This window comes from Chionomys nivalis, chromosome 6 (genome assembly GCF_950005125.1).
Source record: "Chionomys nivalis chromosome 6, mChiNiv1.1, whole genome shotgun sequence".
In the NCBI taxonomy this organism is placed as follows: Eukaryota; Metazoa; Chordata; class Mammalia; order Rodentia; family Cricetidae; genus Chionomys; species Chionomys nivalis.
The window spans coordinates 13,491,657-13,505,116 of NC_080091.1; the positions used below are offsets into that span (position 1 = coordinate 13,491,657).

Below are 13,460 nucleotides of genomic sequence, written 5' to 3' on the forward strand. Positions count from 1 at the left end.
TTTCATCCATGAGACCCACTTTAAACAAGTGTATTCGCGGCACGATACACCACATTCTGTGTCATTATCTTCTCTGCTGAGAAGAAAGGGAAGGTACTGTTAGTTTTTGCCCTGTGAAGGGAAAGTTTGGGCTCCGCCCTAAATGTACCTTTGCATGTTTGCATGGCTGTTTCCTGTTTTCACTTATTGGAATAGTTCGGCTCTATCTTCACAAATATGGAAGTCTCTGACTCAACCAAGTCAGAGTAGCTGGCTTCATAACAGCCTTGAAGCAGATCTACTACGAGCACTTGAAAATTAGAGGGAGCTAGGCATAAGGTATCCCCTGTAATTACAGCACTCTGGAGACCAAGGCAGGGAATCTTAGATCGGCTCACCTGGGAGTGGGGGTGGTGTTTCTAGTCCACTGAGCGTCTTCTCCGGGGGAAATGTGCAGAAGGAAAGAACACGAAGAGTGGAACAAGATTAGTGTTTCTGTATTACATAACAGCTGCAACAGCTGTAAACTGACGTTTCTGTCTCCTTCTACAAACACAGCACATGATCCGGGCATTGTGTTCCACACCTATAATTCTAGCACGTGGGAGGTGGAAGGCAGAAGGAGTGGGATTTCAAAGGCTTTGTAGTGAGTTTGAGGCCCTATCTCAAGACAAAATATAAAAAACAAATATCACAATTATTTTTTTTTTGCTTTAATATACATTTATGCTTGGGTAGCCCACCTTTAAAGGCCTGAGATAATTCGTTGGCTTAAAAAGACTTAACCTACCTCTGCCTAGCTCTGTTGTGTTGTTGATGTCATCCTTTGTATTATATTCTTGGTTGTGTTTGTTTCTCTGCTTCCCATGTCTTGGCTATGTTTGGCATATGTGTATATAATTACCGTATTTGCACTCTTAGGGATCACGGGCATAAATGAAACCAAAGTCTGAGGAAATATCATTCTCTCAAGGCAACATATAAAAATGCTTTATTATCGGAAACAATGTGTTGTAGTTTTCTCGCAAATATAACTCCAGGGTATCAAAACTATCAAAGGCCTTTTCCTCCTGTTTGTGTCTGTTGAGTAGTCAATATACTTAGCAAGAAAGAACTGCATCACATTTGGGCCTGAGGAGCGAGGGCAGCACTTGGAGGAGAGGAGAAAGCTAAATTATGTGACATAGCTGAACTGGCGGGAATGTACCTTGTACATCCAGTTACTAATCTTTAATCTTTGTACCAGGCAGAGAGCCAGCACATCCAGTTAACCGGGATAAATGATTAAGGCGCATCATGTAAAAACTGCTGAACGTAATTCCCTATAACCAAATACATGAATCTCTGGCGTCAACTACCCTTTTAAGAAGATGTATTTCATTTTATTTTATGGTTATGATTGTTTTACCTACATGTATGTCTGCCTATCACATGCTTGTCTGATACCCACGTAGGCCAGAAGAGGGCTTTGGAGCCCCTGCAGATGGAGTTGCAGAGAGCTCTGGGACACTCTGCGGGGGCTGGGAGCTGAACCTAGGTCCTCTGCAAGAGCAGCCAGTGCTGTTAACTGCTGATCCATCTCTCCAGTTTGGAAGCCAACTATTTTGGTCAGATGAGCAGTAATGACAAGATCCAACTGTGCGAAAAGAACACAACACAAAATAAAAACCAAAGAATCTTTGGGAAGGTTTCTTGGGCTCACTGTGGATCTGACATGGCTGCCGCTGAGAAACCCTCCGTGAGTAAAGTCATCTAAGAACATAACAGCCTGTGCTGTTGCAAGCAGGCGGAAATCCAGCAGGTGCTCCCGTCCAGTTTCCTATGTGGGAGGGTCAAAGAGCAGGTCTGAACATGGCTCTTCCCATGATACTCTTTAAAACATGTCTCACAAGATGTTTGGGTTTCAACTAATTGGATAAAATAATAATTACCATCACAGAAAAGAAATGGATGATTTCTATAATATAAAAGTGAGTCGGAGGAACCAATAACGGGAAGATCACACTACAGGAAAATATACAAAAGATCCAGAGAGTTCAGGAAAAGGAACAAAAAAACAGGAAATAGATATACGAAAATATACTCCACCTCACTCAGAGTTTAAAAGGTCGAATGATGATGGGGCAGCAATTTTCACTTCCAGCTGGCACAGATTCAAAAGACTAGAAAGAGAGCCGAGAAATGACCCAGCAGGTAAAGGCACCAGTCACCAAACCTGGAGGCCTGTGTTCAATCCCACAAACCACTTGGTGGGAGGCGAGGCCTGCAAACTGTCCTCTGACCTCCACATATCCACTTGGACTCATCCACACAGCCCCACACAAAACAAAGTAAAAATGAACCTTAAAAAGCAAGAGAGAGCAGGAAGAAGCCAGGCATGGTGGTACATGCCTGTGATTTCAGCACTTGGAGGCACAGGCAGAAGAATCGGGAGTTCAAGATCATCCTCAAGTACACAGTAGGTGTCTTAAAGAAAGCAAAAGGTAAAAACAAGATATCCAGGAGAAGAGAGCCCAGGCTGCAATGCTAGGAAAGGGTGATGTCCATGTAGTATGGGGCTGGCCGTCTTGTTCTCACTGACCATTAGAATTGATCGGTATGTTGTACTTAACTGATGGAAGGAGAGAAAAGTGCACAGAGATGAGTGTATATGGATCCTAACGGTATCCTGAAAACAAACCATTAAAAGATTGTGATAGAGTATGCAGGCTTGTCAAAAGTGTTCCAAGATACAACAACTAAAAAGAGCAAGTAACCAAGATAAGACTGAAATAATTTAATTTCTGTGACACAAATGGGAAAAAATCCAATGGTGTTTACTCTGAAATGTAAGTACTAGCTGTTTGGGGGAGGGCGACATTTTGGAGTACCTTCCATTTATAGCCCAAGTGTTTCTTTAATATTGGATCATACATTAAAGTTAAAATAAAGACAATGTTAAAATAGCAACATAAACATGTCATGTGATTTTCTTGTCAAAGATGTGAAGTATGAATCTAAATAGCCATCTAAATCTACATTCCTTAATATTCTCTAAGATTAACAATATGGACTTTTAACATTTCCATTGGGACTGATGAGATGGCTCAAGAGCTAAGAGCTCTTGCTGCTCTCCTTGGGGCCTGGAATTCCATTTCCAGCAGTTCCAGGGGATCCGATGCTTCTGGTCTTCACAGGCACCTGTGCTCACATGCACCAACCCACACAAAGGTACTCAAACAGTTACACAAAAAATAGTAATAATAACCTTTTTTAAAAAAAACATAATTCAATGTGGTGGTCATGGAGACACATGCCTTTAATCCCAGCACGCAAGAGGCAGACAGATTTCTGAGAGTTGGAGGCCAGGTTGGTCTATAAAGTGAATTCCCAGACAGCCAGGGCTACGTACAGAGTCCTTGCCTCAAAATAAATAAATAAATAAATAAATAAATAATGTGCCATTAAATATGAAAAATTGAGGACGCCATGGTAGATTAAAAACATCTAAATGAGTGAGGTGAACTTTGCGGAAATTCTCGGTGCAAAATCACAAGGAAATATTTTATAAAGAACTCTGCTGGGACACAAGCGCACCGGTGAATGTGACAGGGCAGAATTCTAGCGTGTAAAATGTAGGAAATACTAATGTAGGAAACCCTCCTTCACCTGAGCGGACTTATGTTATTTAACCTTGATTATTTATAGGAGACGAAGACTGTTTCCTATCCAGGCTAGTGTTCTGATTATAACAGTGCTTATTAGGGGATACCAATGCATTCATTTCTACAATAACTTATTTGCTTTATAAATTTCAAACTAGTGCCAAAATCAACCAGGATTTATTATAAGGCTGGGAAAATTATGACCTAGAGAGGATGTCAAAGATCCTGTAGTGTCAGCCCCCTCCCCCCCCATGTTACAGATGTGCAGAGGGGACACAGACGTGATGAGTGACCTACATATAATTAACCAGGAGAACAGGTTTGAGGATTCTCGCCACCATATTCAGAATTCTTACCCTAAATCATTAAGATTTATTTAACCCTTGCTGAGCATCAAAAATGGACTAGACTTCCCACTGACTTGCCCAAAGAGAGTCATTTTCTACACAGAAAAAGGCTTAACACTGAGGGGAAATTACATGATAATCCTCAAGGAACAAAGAGCCTACGAGTTCCAGCACTTGTAATCATGTAGGCTGTCTGCCCGGTGCAAGCAGAACTAAGACCTGGCCTTTGCTTGACTTTTTGTTACATAAGAAAACGCTGGGAGTTAGAGCCAACTTTTTTTTTTTTGAAAAAAAAAAAAGGCAAAACAACTAACAAAAAAAAATTAATTCCTTTACTCACTTAATCAACATTTCTAGCCTATCTGGTGGAATGATGGGAAATGAATTAAACCCATCAATCAATGTATTCATTATAAAATGTGTATATGTTGCTTGGGTTAAGGACTCCAGATTGGCACAGCCCCATTTTAAATGGTTTTCTGAGATCAGTCTGGTAGAGGCCCTCTTCACTGTCCCTGAGGCTCTGAGGGGGTATGTGTGCAGCTTGTGCCTTTACTCTGTGCTGGTTAGTTTTTCTGCCAACCTGAAGCAGCTAGAGCCATTTGAGTAGAAGAAGAAAGCTCTGTTGAGAATTGCCTCAACCAGACTGACTTGTGAGCAAGCCTGTGGGGGCATTTTCTGGATTAATGATTGACACAGGAGTGCCCGGTGTACTGTGAGCAATGCAACCCAGGTGCAGGTGTAAGAATGCATGCTAGGCAAACCAAGGGGAACAAGCCAGTAAGCAGCACCTCCCACCCCGCTGGCCATGGCCTCTGCCTCAGTCCCTGCCTCCAACTTTCTGCCCTGACTTCTCTCAGTGATGGACTATGATTCAGAAGTGAAAGATAAAATTAACCTTTTTCTTCCCACACTGCTTTTGGTCATGGTGTTTAATCACAGCAATGGAAACTCCACTTCCTTGCAACTAATTGAAAGCAGAAAGAGTTTTGCTTGTCAAGAAGGCATTTGTCTCTGTTAGTTGGAAATAATATTAGAGACTTTCAGGATCTCAATCATGAACGCACCTCTCTGCGTGGAGGCCGCAGAGGGAGAGGTATGTGATCAAAAGGATAGTTCCAAACTGAAGCAAATTCTAATTGGTTGTGGATCCCTCGGTGGGGTCACCATACTCAAATTTGGGAGAGGGTGTGTAATGTTAGCTCAGGTCAGATACATTAAAGCTTAAGTCTCAAGGGAATGGAATGCAGAGACTCAGTGCTAGCTTGACTCTGGGATGTCCTCTAAAGACCATTTGCTAGAGGCTTGCTCACCAACCTGGGGAACTATAGAACCCCTAGGAGACGGTACCTATTGAAAGGAAGTTAGGTTGATGGAGTTGTGCCCTTGTAGGAGATACTGGGATCCCAGTCTCTGCTCTGTGGTACCAACTCTCATGAGCTGAGCATCTCTGTTTCATCATGCGTTCCCACTCACATCATAATGTGCCGTCTTATCGCAGGCCTCAGAACAAGGGAGCCAGCTGACCATGAGCTGAAACCCCTGCAACCGTGAGCTGAAATAAAAATGTACGCCTTTGAAGACGTTCATCTCGGGTACATTTTAGCAGCGGAAACCTGACTAACAAATTGTATACTGGTTATGTTCTGGGTAGGAAGCCTGAGAATGTTGGCTGGTCAACAAGGTAAGGAAGAAAGGGTGAGTCCCAAGGGCGCTCCAGAGCCTTCTCAGAGAGAAAGGTGGAAAGTAGGGTCCAGCTTACAATGCCAGTGTATCTGACCCAAAACTCAACCACCGTGACCCAAGCTATAGTATGTGCTGCATATTGACTCTCTGTGATCTACTTTGGCTATAGGCCATCTGAAAACTACCATCCCTCACCAGCAGTGGCCAGTGATGTCCATGCACTTCATCACTGTTATGAAGGACACCTCTTCGAGGAATTTACAGTTTTGGAATCTTCAGAAACTCCAGAGGAAATCCAACTGTATTCAGAGTATAAGGCAGAGATCAGTTAAGCATTCAGTGACGTGTTATGGATTGAAAGTGATTCATGGTTTGGGGGGTCAGGAAGGGAGGGAAGAGGGGAAGAGAAAGGAGAGCCCTGAGATGGTGGGGGTATGCTGGAAAGGTACAGAAGTTTCAACACTCTCTCTCTCAAACAGTGGAAACTGAGCCTTAAGGAGAAGAGAATTTGAAGAAATGGGGCAGCTGTCTCACAACCTGTATGACCAAAGGTGGAAGCTGACGGATGCCCAGGTCAGCTTGGGAAACAGTACATAGAGAAGATATATGGATGATCCACAGTGTTTCCAGGTTTCAGATTACTTACTCTGTTTCCTGAGCAAGGACAATTTCCTGTGGTTTATAAATAGGCCCCAGCTATTTTCGTAAACCTCTGTCTCGATGACCCTTTCTGCAATGTTCCGCGGAGACTTTGGATTTCCAGAAAGCAGGAGAAAATGTATAAATATGTGGGAGATGATTCTGAACATGAAGCCCCACCAGTAAGAGCCATGACAAAGTTTGTGCAGAAGCTCTGCCCTAACCAGGCACTCACCTTCCCCACCCCTCCCCTCCCCTCCTGCTTACTTTGCAGAAGAGCCAAGACCTTGGCACAGTCGGACCTAGAAGATGGGAGATAAAGAACCGCAAGACCTGAACTCATTTGTGTGAAGTCACAGAGAGGGTGGTGCCAGGTTACAATTCAGCTTTCAGATTTCCTTCAACCCATACTCAAACATAGGATTTCTATCTACATCTATCACTCAAGAAACCAACAGAACTGAAATTCCCACGTTTTCTTGGACGAGAGCCTTTTTGCTAGGCTGAGCATCCCTATAGCCTAAACCTGAGGAAGCTCCAAAGCATTGCTACACAGTAGCTGGTGTACTATAGTAGTTAAGGGCTCATATGTGTTTTCTTTGCAACTGGCACTGTGCTCAGTCTTTCTGAACTCTTCTGTGTTCCAATCCATTCACCAACATTTGAGTTGCTATGTATTGTTCATTATAGTCTGAGAAAGATGTTAGATGAATAGATATCTTTTATTTGTATGTTTCTTTTGGTTTCTTGCTAATGTAGTTATAGGGCAAACAGGACCTGAAGATATATATATACACACACACCTTCCGGTCTTAAACAGTTGGTAAAAGAAGAGAGAAGGCCCATCATTCACTCACAAATCAGGGTGAATTAAAATTAATAACAATAAAAATAGCAGCAAAGTAATGAAAAAACCCTGCTAGAAAACCACCGGCCAATCTTGTTACCTGAAGAAATCGCTGTCAAACATCTCCCAGTCTGCAGAATCCCGCTGGAAGTAATCCTATATGGTTTTCCGAGTTCGGAGCTGTGCCAAAGACCTCTCTAAATGAGAATGGGTGTTAGCAGCCCTATTCCCTTACAGTTGGGTCAATCTGTGTTAAAAATTAAACCACCACCAATAGTATTTCTGGCAATTCCCATAGGCCTTCCAAATACCTGAAATTTCTAAATTCTGTAGTTAAATTAGAAGCTCCATCCAATTTATCAAATATAACAGCACCTGCTTTAAGATGCTTTTTCATGGGCAGAAATTATATCTAGAGTGTCATATGCATGTGTCCAAGTTTTTTCCATGATACAAGTTTTTTTTCTTTAATCCTTTTTTATTTAGCGATACAATTTTTCTTGGTTTAGTCATACCACACATGTAAGTTTTATATTCACAGGGACTTCCAGATGAGAGGGTGAAGCATTCTTTGTGGACCCCTTTTTATATAGATGGATTGTATGTTAACATACATGTTAACACTGGACTGTATGTTAAACCACCTGATAACTAGAACATAAGTCCATGTGAGAAAAAATAAGTTAACGGACGTTGAGGAGGCTGATGTGTCCTGTATCTGCCTTTTTAATTTTGTCTCCAACATGATTAGCCTCAAGATTTGAAAAAAACTAGAACAGAAATATCGTGGTTCTTACTCTGGAAATCAATCAGGTCTTCCCATTTTGATTTTTTTTTTAAAAAATCACATAAATATATACAAAGACTCAAATCAAAAACAAACCAAGACAGCAAACATCACTTCCCTGAGATGTGGCAATTGGAGTGGCTCTTCTTCTGTGCGGCCCACAGGAAGAGAGATTCGGGTCTTCTGTCCTGGGCATTTGCATGTTTGCAAATAGTGAGACAGCATGAGGATGGCAGGACACACCTTCTGCCTTTCTCCAGCAGAGCCCAGGAGGACTTCCCAGAGGGGCTCCCTTCCCAGGGCTGCTTCCGGAATCACCTAGCACAAAAAGAAAGGAGGGATTGGGCTGAGTTATTTTAGAAATGGGGATGAAACATTTACCTCTTGATTCTAATGAATTAAAAATTTTTACATACAAAGTAATGAGTTTCATCATGACCCCCCCCCCCTTTTTTTTGGTTTTTCTAAACAGGGTGTCTCTGGGTAAAAGCCCGAGCTGTCCTGGAACTAGCTCTTGTAGACCAGGCTGGCCTCGAACTCACAGAGATTCGCCTGCCTCTGCCTCCGCCTCCTGGGTACTGGGATTGAAGGTGTGTGCTCCCACCATCGGCCATCATGACATTTAGTTAGATAGATAGATGATAGATAGATAGATAGATAGATAGATAGATAGATAGATAGATAGATAGATCATTTTCCTTTGCTCTCTCTCTCTCTCTCTCTCTCTCTCACACACACACACATGCACACACATACACACATTTACTCATTCATTATATGCTTATTTTGTATATATTTGAAGCCATGCAAATATTTGCTTATTACATACATGCTTATCTATGTATATATTTGAAGCCATAGCCTAGAGTGAGGAAAACATGTAGTAATTTGTCTCTTTTCTTCTCATTCAAGACTCTCTCTCGTTGCCCTCTCTACCCTCCCTTTGGACTGCTTCCCTGCCTCCTCTCCTGTGCGATTCCCTCTACTTTCATATTATACACACTGGTTTGTTCATATGCTTGCTGACTTTCTAAGAGACTCACTCAGGCTTGCCTCAACCTCACTATGTATTCCAGATTCGCCTTGAACTCTCACTCTTCCTGTCTCAGTGGCCTTAGTCCTGGGATTGCTGGTATGTGCCACCATGCTCAGCAGGGTTCCTATTTCTTTTCCTTTATTTTAGTATTTTATATTTTGAGACTAGTATTTAATTGCAACATTTCTCCTTTCTATTTCTTCCCTCTAAATCCTCCCATATATCCGTGCCCACTCTTCTTCAAATTCATGGCCTCTTTTGCAGTGTTATTGCAAGCATGTATGGATATACATACATATTTATATTTTAATTATTTATTTATGTTTTATGTACATTGATGTTTTGCCTGCATGTACATCTGTGTGAGGGTGCTGGATCCCCTAGAACAGGAGTTACAGACAGTTGTGAGCTACTATATGGGTGCTGGGATTTGAACCCGGGTCCTCTGGAAAAGCAGCCAGTGCTCTTAACCTCGGAGCCATCTCTCCGGCCCACATAATGTATTTCTAAATATAATCTGTTCAGTTCATATAATGCTACATGAATTATGTCTTCAGGGCTGACCATTTGGCACTAGACAGCAAGTCGGTGTGCTCTTCTTTGGGGAAGACCACCTCTCCCATGTCCAACTTTCTTTGATTATCTAGTTCTTTGTGTAGGCATAGGGGTGAGGCCTCACGGGCTGTTCTCCCAACAATTTGGCATGTTCATTGGTGTCATCCTTACTTAGCTCGTGTTTGGGCCGTCATACTGGTGAGACTTCATGGGTGTAGCTTCTGATAGTACAGGGAAATGATCTTATGGAGAACTCCATGATCCTCTGGCTCTTACCATCTTTCTGCTCTGTCTTCTGCAATGTTCCCTGAGATTTAGCTGCAGGACTGCTCTGCAGATGTATCCACTGGGACTGGACTCCGCAACTCTGCAATTTGATTGGCTTTCATTTTCTGTAGTGGTCTCCATTTGTTACAAAGAGAATTTTTCTTGATGAAAAATGAATATTAAACTTATTTGTGGGCATCAAGGCCAATGTTTATAGATTATTGTCAGAGATTATGTTGGTTTAGTAAATTAGTTGTTGCAGATTCTCCTGCCAGAACCATGATTTTACTACCACTGAATTGTTAGCTAGGTTCCCAGTACCAGGCATGGTATCTCTCTTGTTGATCAGGTCTTAAATCCAATTAGAGAGCTGCTGGTTACCACTAGGGCATATGTGCCACGATTGCATCATTAAGGTTATCAAACCATGTTGGTCACTGAGTTTTCTCTTTCTCAATGTAGTTACATGGGCATCTCTGTAGGCACTTTCTTCTCTTCCATTATATAAGTCTATTATATACTCTTCAGGCAACTGTATACACCCAAGTGACTAGAAGGAACAAGGTCCGAACACAGAAATTTCTGCTCAAAAACCCTTCATGGAACTGTTCATAAAAGCAAAAAATCTGAAACAACACACAGAAACAAATGTGTCCATGGAACACCATGAAGCTGTAATGGTAAAGAAAAGGATAAAGGAGCAAACAAGAGCTCTCTAGGATGTCATAAGTTAGAAAAACAAGGGACAGAGCGATCCCTACAGCATGTTACCTGCTGAGTAAGAAGCGAAGAAAAGTTTTAAGAAATACATTTGGTTCTGTTTATATATGCCTAAAGAAACACTGGAGTGGTACCCTGGAGAGTAGTGCTTAACCAATTTACAAATGTAGTTTAAAAACCTTCGAAAATGTGGCTTTAAGTCTGCTTTCTTATATGAATGGGGGGTGCAAAGTAACTGGAAATGGGGTTAGATGAAGTAAAGATACATATAATTTTTAGCTTTCATTTTTTATGATGTATAGATGATGTGCGGTGGTGGGAGGCAGGGTGGAAGCGCATGCCATGGTGCATGTGTCAAGGCTAGAGGGTGACTCGTGGGGTTGGTTCTCTCCCTGTAACTATATGTGGGCTCTGATGATTGAACATAAATTGCCAGTCTGCACAAAAATGAGTCATCTTACCAGCCCAGGGTACACATCTTTAACGTGTGTGTGTGTGTGTGTGTGTGTGTGTACAAACAATGAACGCAGGCATGCCTACTCATGCATGTCCCTGAGGAGACCACAACAGAGTGATGTCAGCTGTCTGCCTCTGTTGCTTTCCACTTTATTTTGGAATGCTAAGGTCTCTCGCTGAACCTGGAGCTTGCCATTTCTGCTATATTGGCTAGCTAGTGAGTTCCTAGGGTCTGTCTGCATCCCCTACTGTGAAACAACCTTTCTATACTGTAAATATGCATTGCTCTCATTGTTGATAAAAAACCGACTGGCCAATAGCTGTACAGGAAGAGACTGGGCAAAACAGCCGCACAGAAGGAATGCTGGAAAGATGAGGGTGGAGTCCGGAGTCACCAGATGCAGAGAGAAGCAAGATGCAAGAAATCTGTACTGAAAAAAGACACCAAGTCACATAGATAAGAAGTATGGGTTCATTTAACTGTAAGAACTAGCAAGTAACAAGCCTGAGCTATTGGCCAAGCATTTATAATTAACACTGCGTCTCTATGTGCTTATTTGAGAGTGGCTGCTGGCACAGGAAAATTCCATGTACCATCCCCCACCCCACATCCCTATTCTTATCTCCCAATTCTGGGGTTAAAGGCACTCACTGCCATGTCTGACTTTTACATAAATTCTGGGGATTCAAACTCTGGTCTTTGTAATTGTGTGGCAGACACTTTACCTATGGAGCCATCACCTCAGTCCTCTGATGTGTATGTGTGTTCTTGTGTGTGCATGCGTGTGAGCATATGCTATGGCGTGTATACGGAGGTCAAAGGACAACCTTTCACGGTAGTCCTAGTTTTCCTTCTAGTGTTCGAAACTGGGTCCCTCTGTTCTTTGCTTCTGGGTAAATCAGGCTAGCTGGTCCAGGAGCCTGCAGAGATTCTCTGGTTCACCTCCCATCTCTTTATAAAACACTGGGCTTACAGATATTTGCTACCATGCCTGATTTTACAAGAGTTCTGTGGGTTCAAACTCAAGCCCTCATGCTTACACAGCAAGCAAGCATTTGAGTACTGGCTATCTCCCTAGTCCTGATCTGATAAAGTGACAGAATCGCATATCCAAAGAAAACTCTACAATTAAAAGAGAAGTCTCTGATTGTGGCAATGAGCATCTTAAACAAAACAGATGAGAACTAAGACACCATGGGCCCATTCATCACTGTAGCTTTGTCCTAGGCTCACCTGATGCTGGTGTTGTGGAAACCTGGAGCCACGGTCACATGGGATGAGAGAGGTTGGGAGCAATATCAGCAGCCGTATTCCTTCTGAAGATCAGGAAGAATGAACTTCATGGGGACAGACCAGGTAGCCCAGCTAATGCTCAAATCTCATAGCGGGAAAATAAATTGAAGAGTGAGGAGAGCAAGCTTTGATTCCTGTCCTAGTGATAGGCAAAGCTGGGATTGCCTGCGTCAACACCGAAGACCAAATAGAAAATGGCTTATGGGTAGTTGTCTTCCCACCCAACAGGTGAAATTCCAGACTTCTCTCAAATTTTGCTAAGCAGAAAGAAACTTGGACAGGAGATATACACATACACACACACACACACACACACACACACACACACACACACATATCCCCATCCATCCATCCTATTACAGCGTCCCTATCAATCTGAGATCCAGTGTATGAATAATCTCTCAGCTTTCTCAGGTTCCAAGTCCTCTTTGGAGAGGTCAGGAAAGCACAAATGTCCCTGCAGCTGAGACAGGCCTGTGTTTACCCAGGACTCCCGCTTGGCCACTCCTGGGAAGGCCTCAGAAGAGCTCTTCAAAGCAGTCCTCAGAAAAACAAACACCCCCACCCCACCCCACCCTACCCCACCTCCTGCCCCCTTCAGAAAACAAACTACAGTATTGCTCTGTTCATGGAACACAAGGGGATTTTATACTTAAGGTTTTTTGTCTTTTCTTTTCTTACTCCACATTGGCACCGTTTACTAAGGAGCGGATGGCTTTCAAGTTGGGTTATTTGAAACATAAGCACTTAAGAATCCAGATGCTCCAAACTTTCCCAATCCATACAGCCTTCATCTGAAAACCACCCTTTTTACAGTTTTATTGAAACTATGCCTGTCGAGGAGAAAGGGTGTCTTTGACTACATTTTAGAATTGTGTGTGTTTATATCTTCCGAATAAAATGTCTCAGATCTTATTTCCTCTTTCAAACATTTGGAAACAACTTTTATGGAGTGTATTGACATTAATGTTCGTAATCCCAACACTCAGAGAGCTGGCATAGGAGGATCCCAAAGTCAAATCTGATACACAGAAAGCCACTGTGTCTAAGGCGGAGTGAGAGGGGACTTAAACTCGTGCTTGCTCTAACCTATCAGTAAAGGAAGGAACTCAGGAGAGAAAGAGCCCATAAACCATAAGAAACAACCTGGAGGGCCAGGGTAGGGGTGTGGAGGGGGGAGTCCATTTATCTTCTGACAGAGAG

At 42.5% G+C, this 13,460-nt stretch overlaps 1 long non-coding RNA gene across 1 annotated transcript in view; it reads right to left on the reverse strand.

Moving 5' to 3' along the window:
* Positions 1-2,531, reverse strand: part of LOC130875854 (uncharacterized) — a 60,606-nt gene extending 58,075 nt beyond the window's left edge. Inside the window, exon 1 of the long non-coding RNA XR_009057259.1 lies at positions 378-2,531. This is a non-coding gene — a long non-coding RNA (uncharacterized LOC130875854). The remainder of the gene's footprint in view (positions 1-377) is intronic.
* Between the last annotated feature and the right edge of the window lie 10,929 nt (positions 2,532-13,460).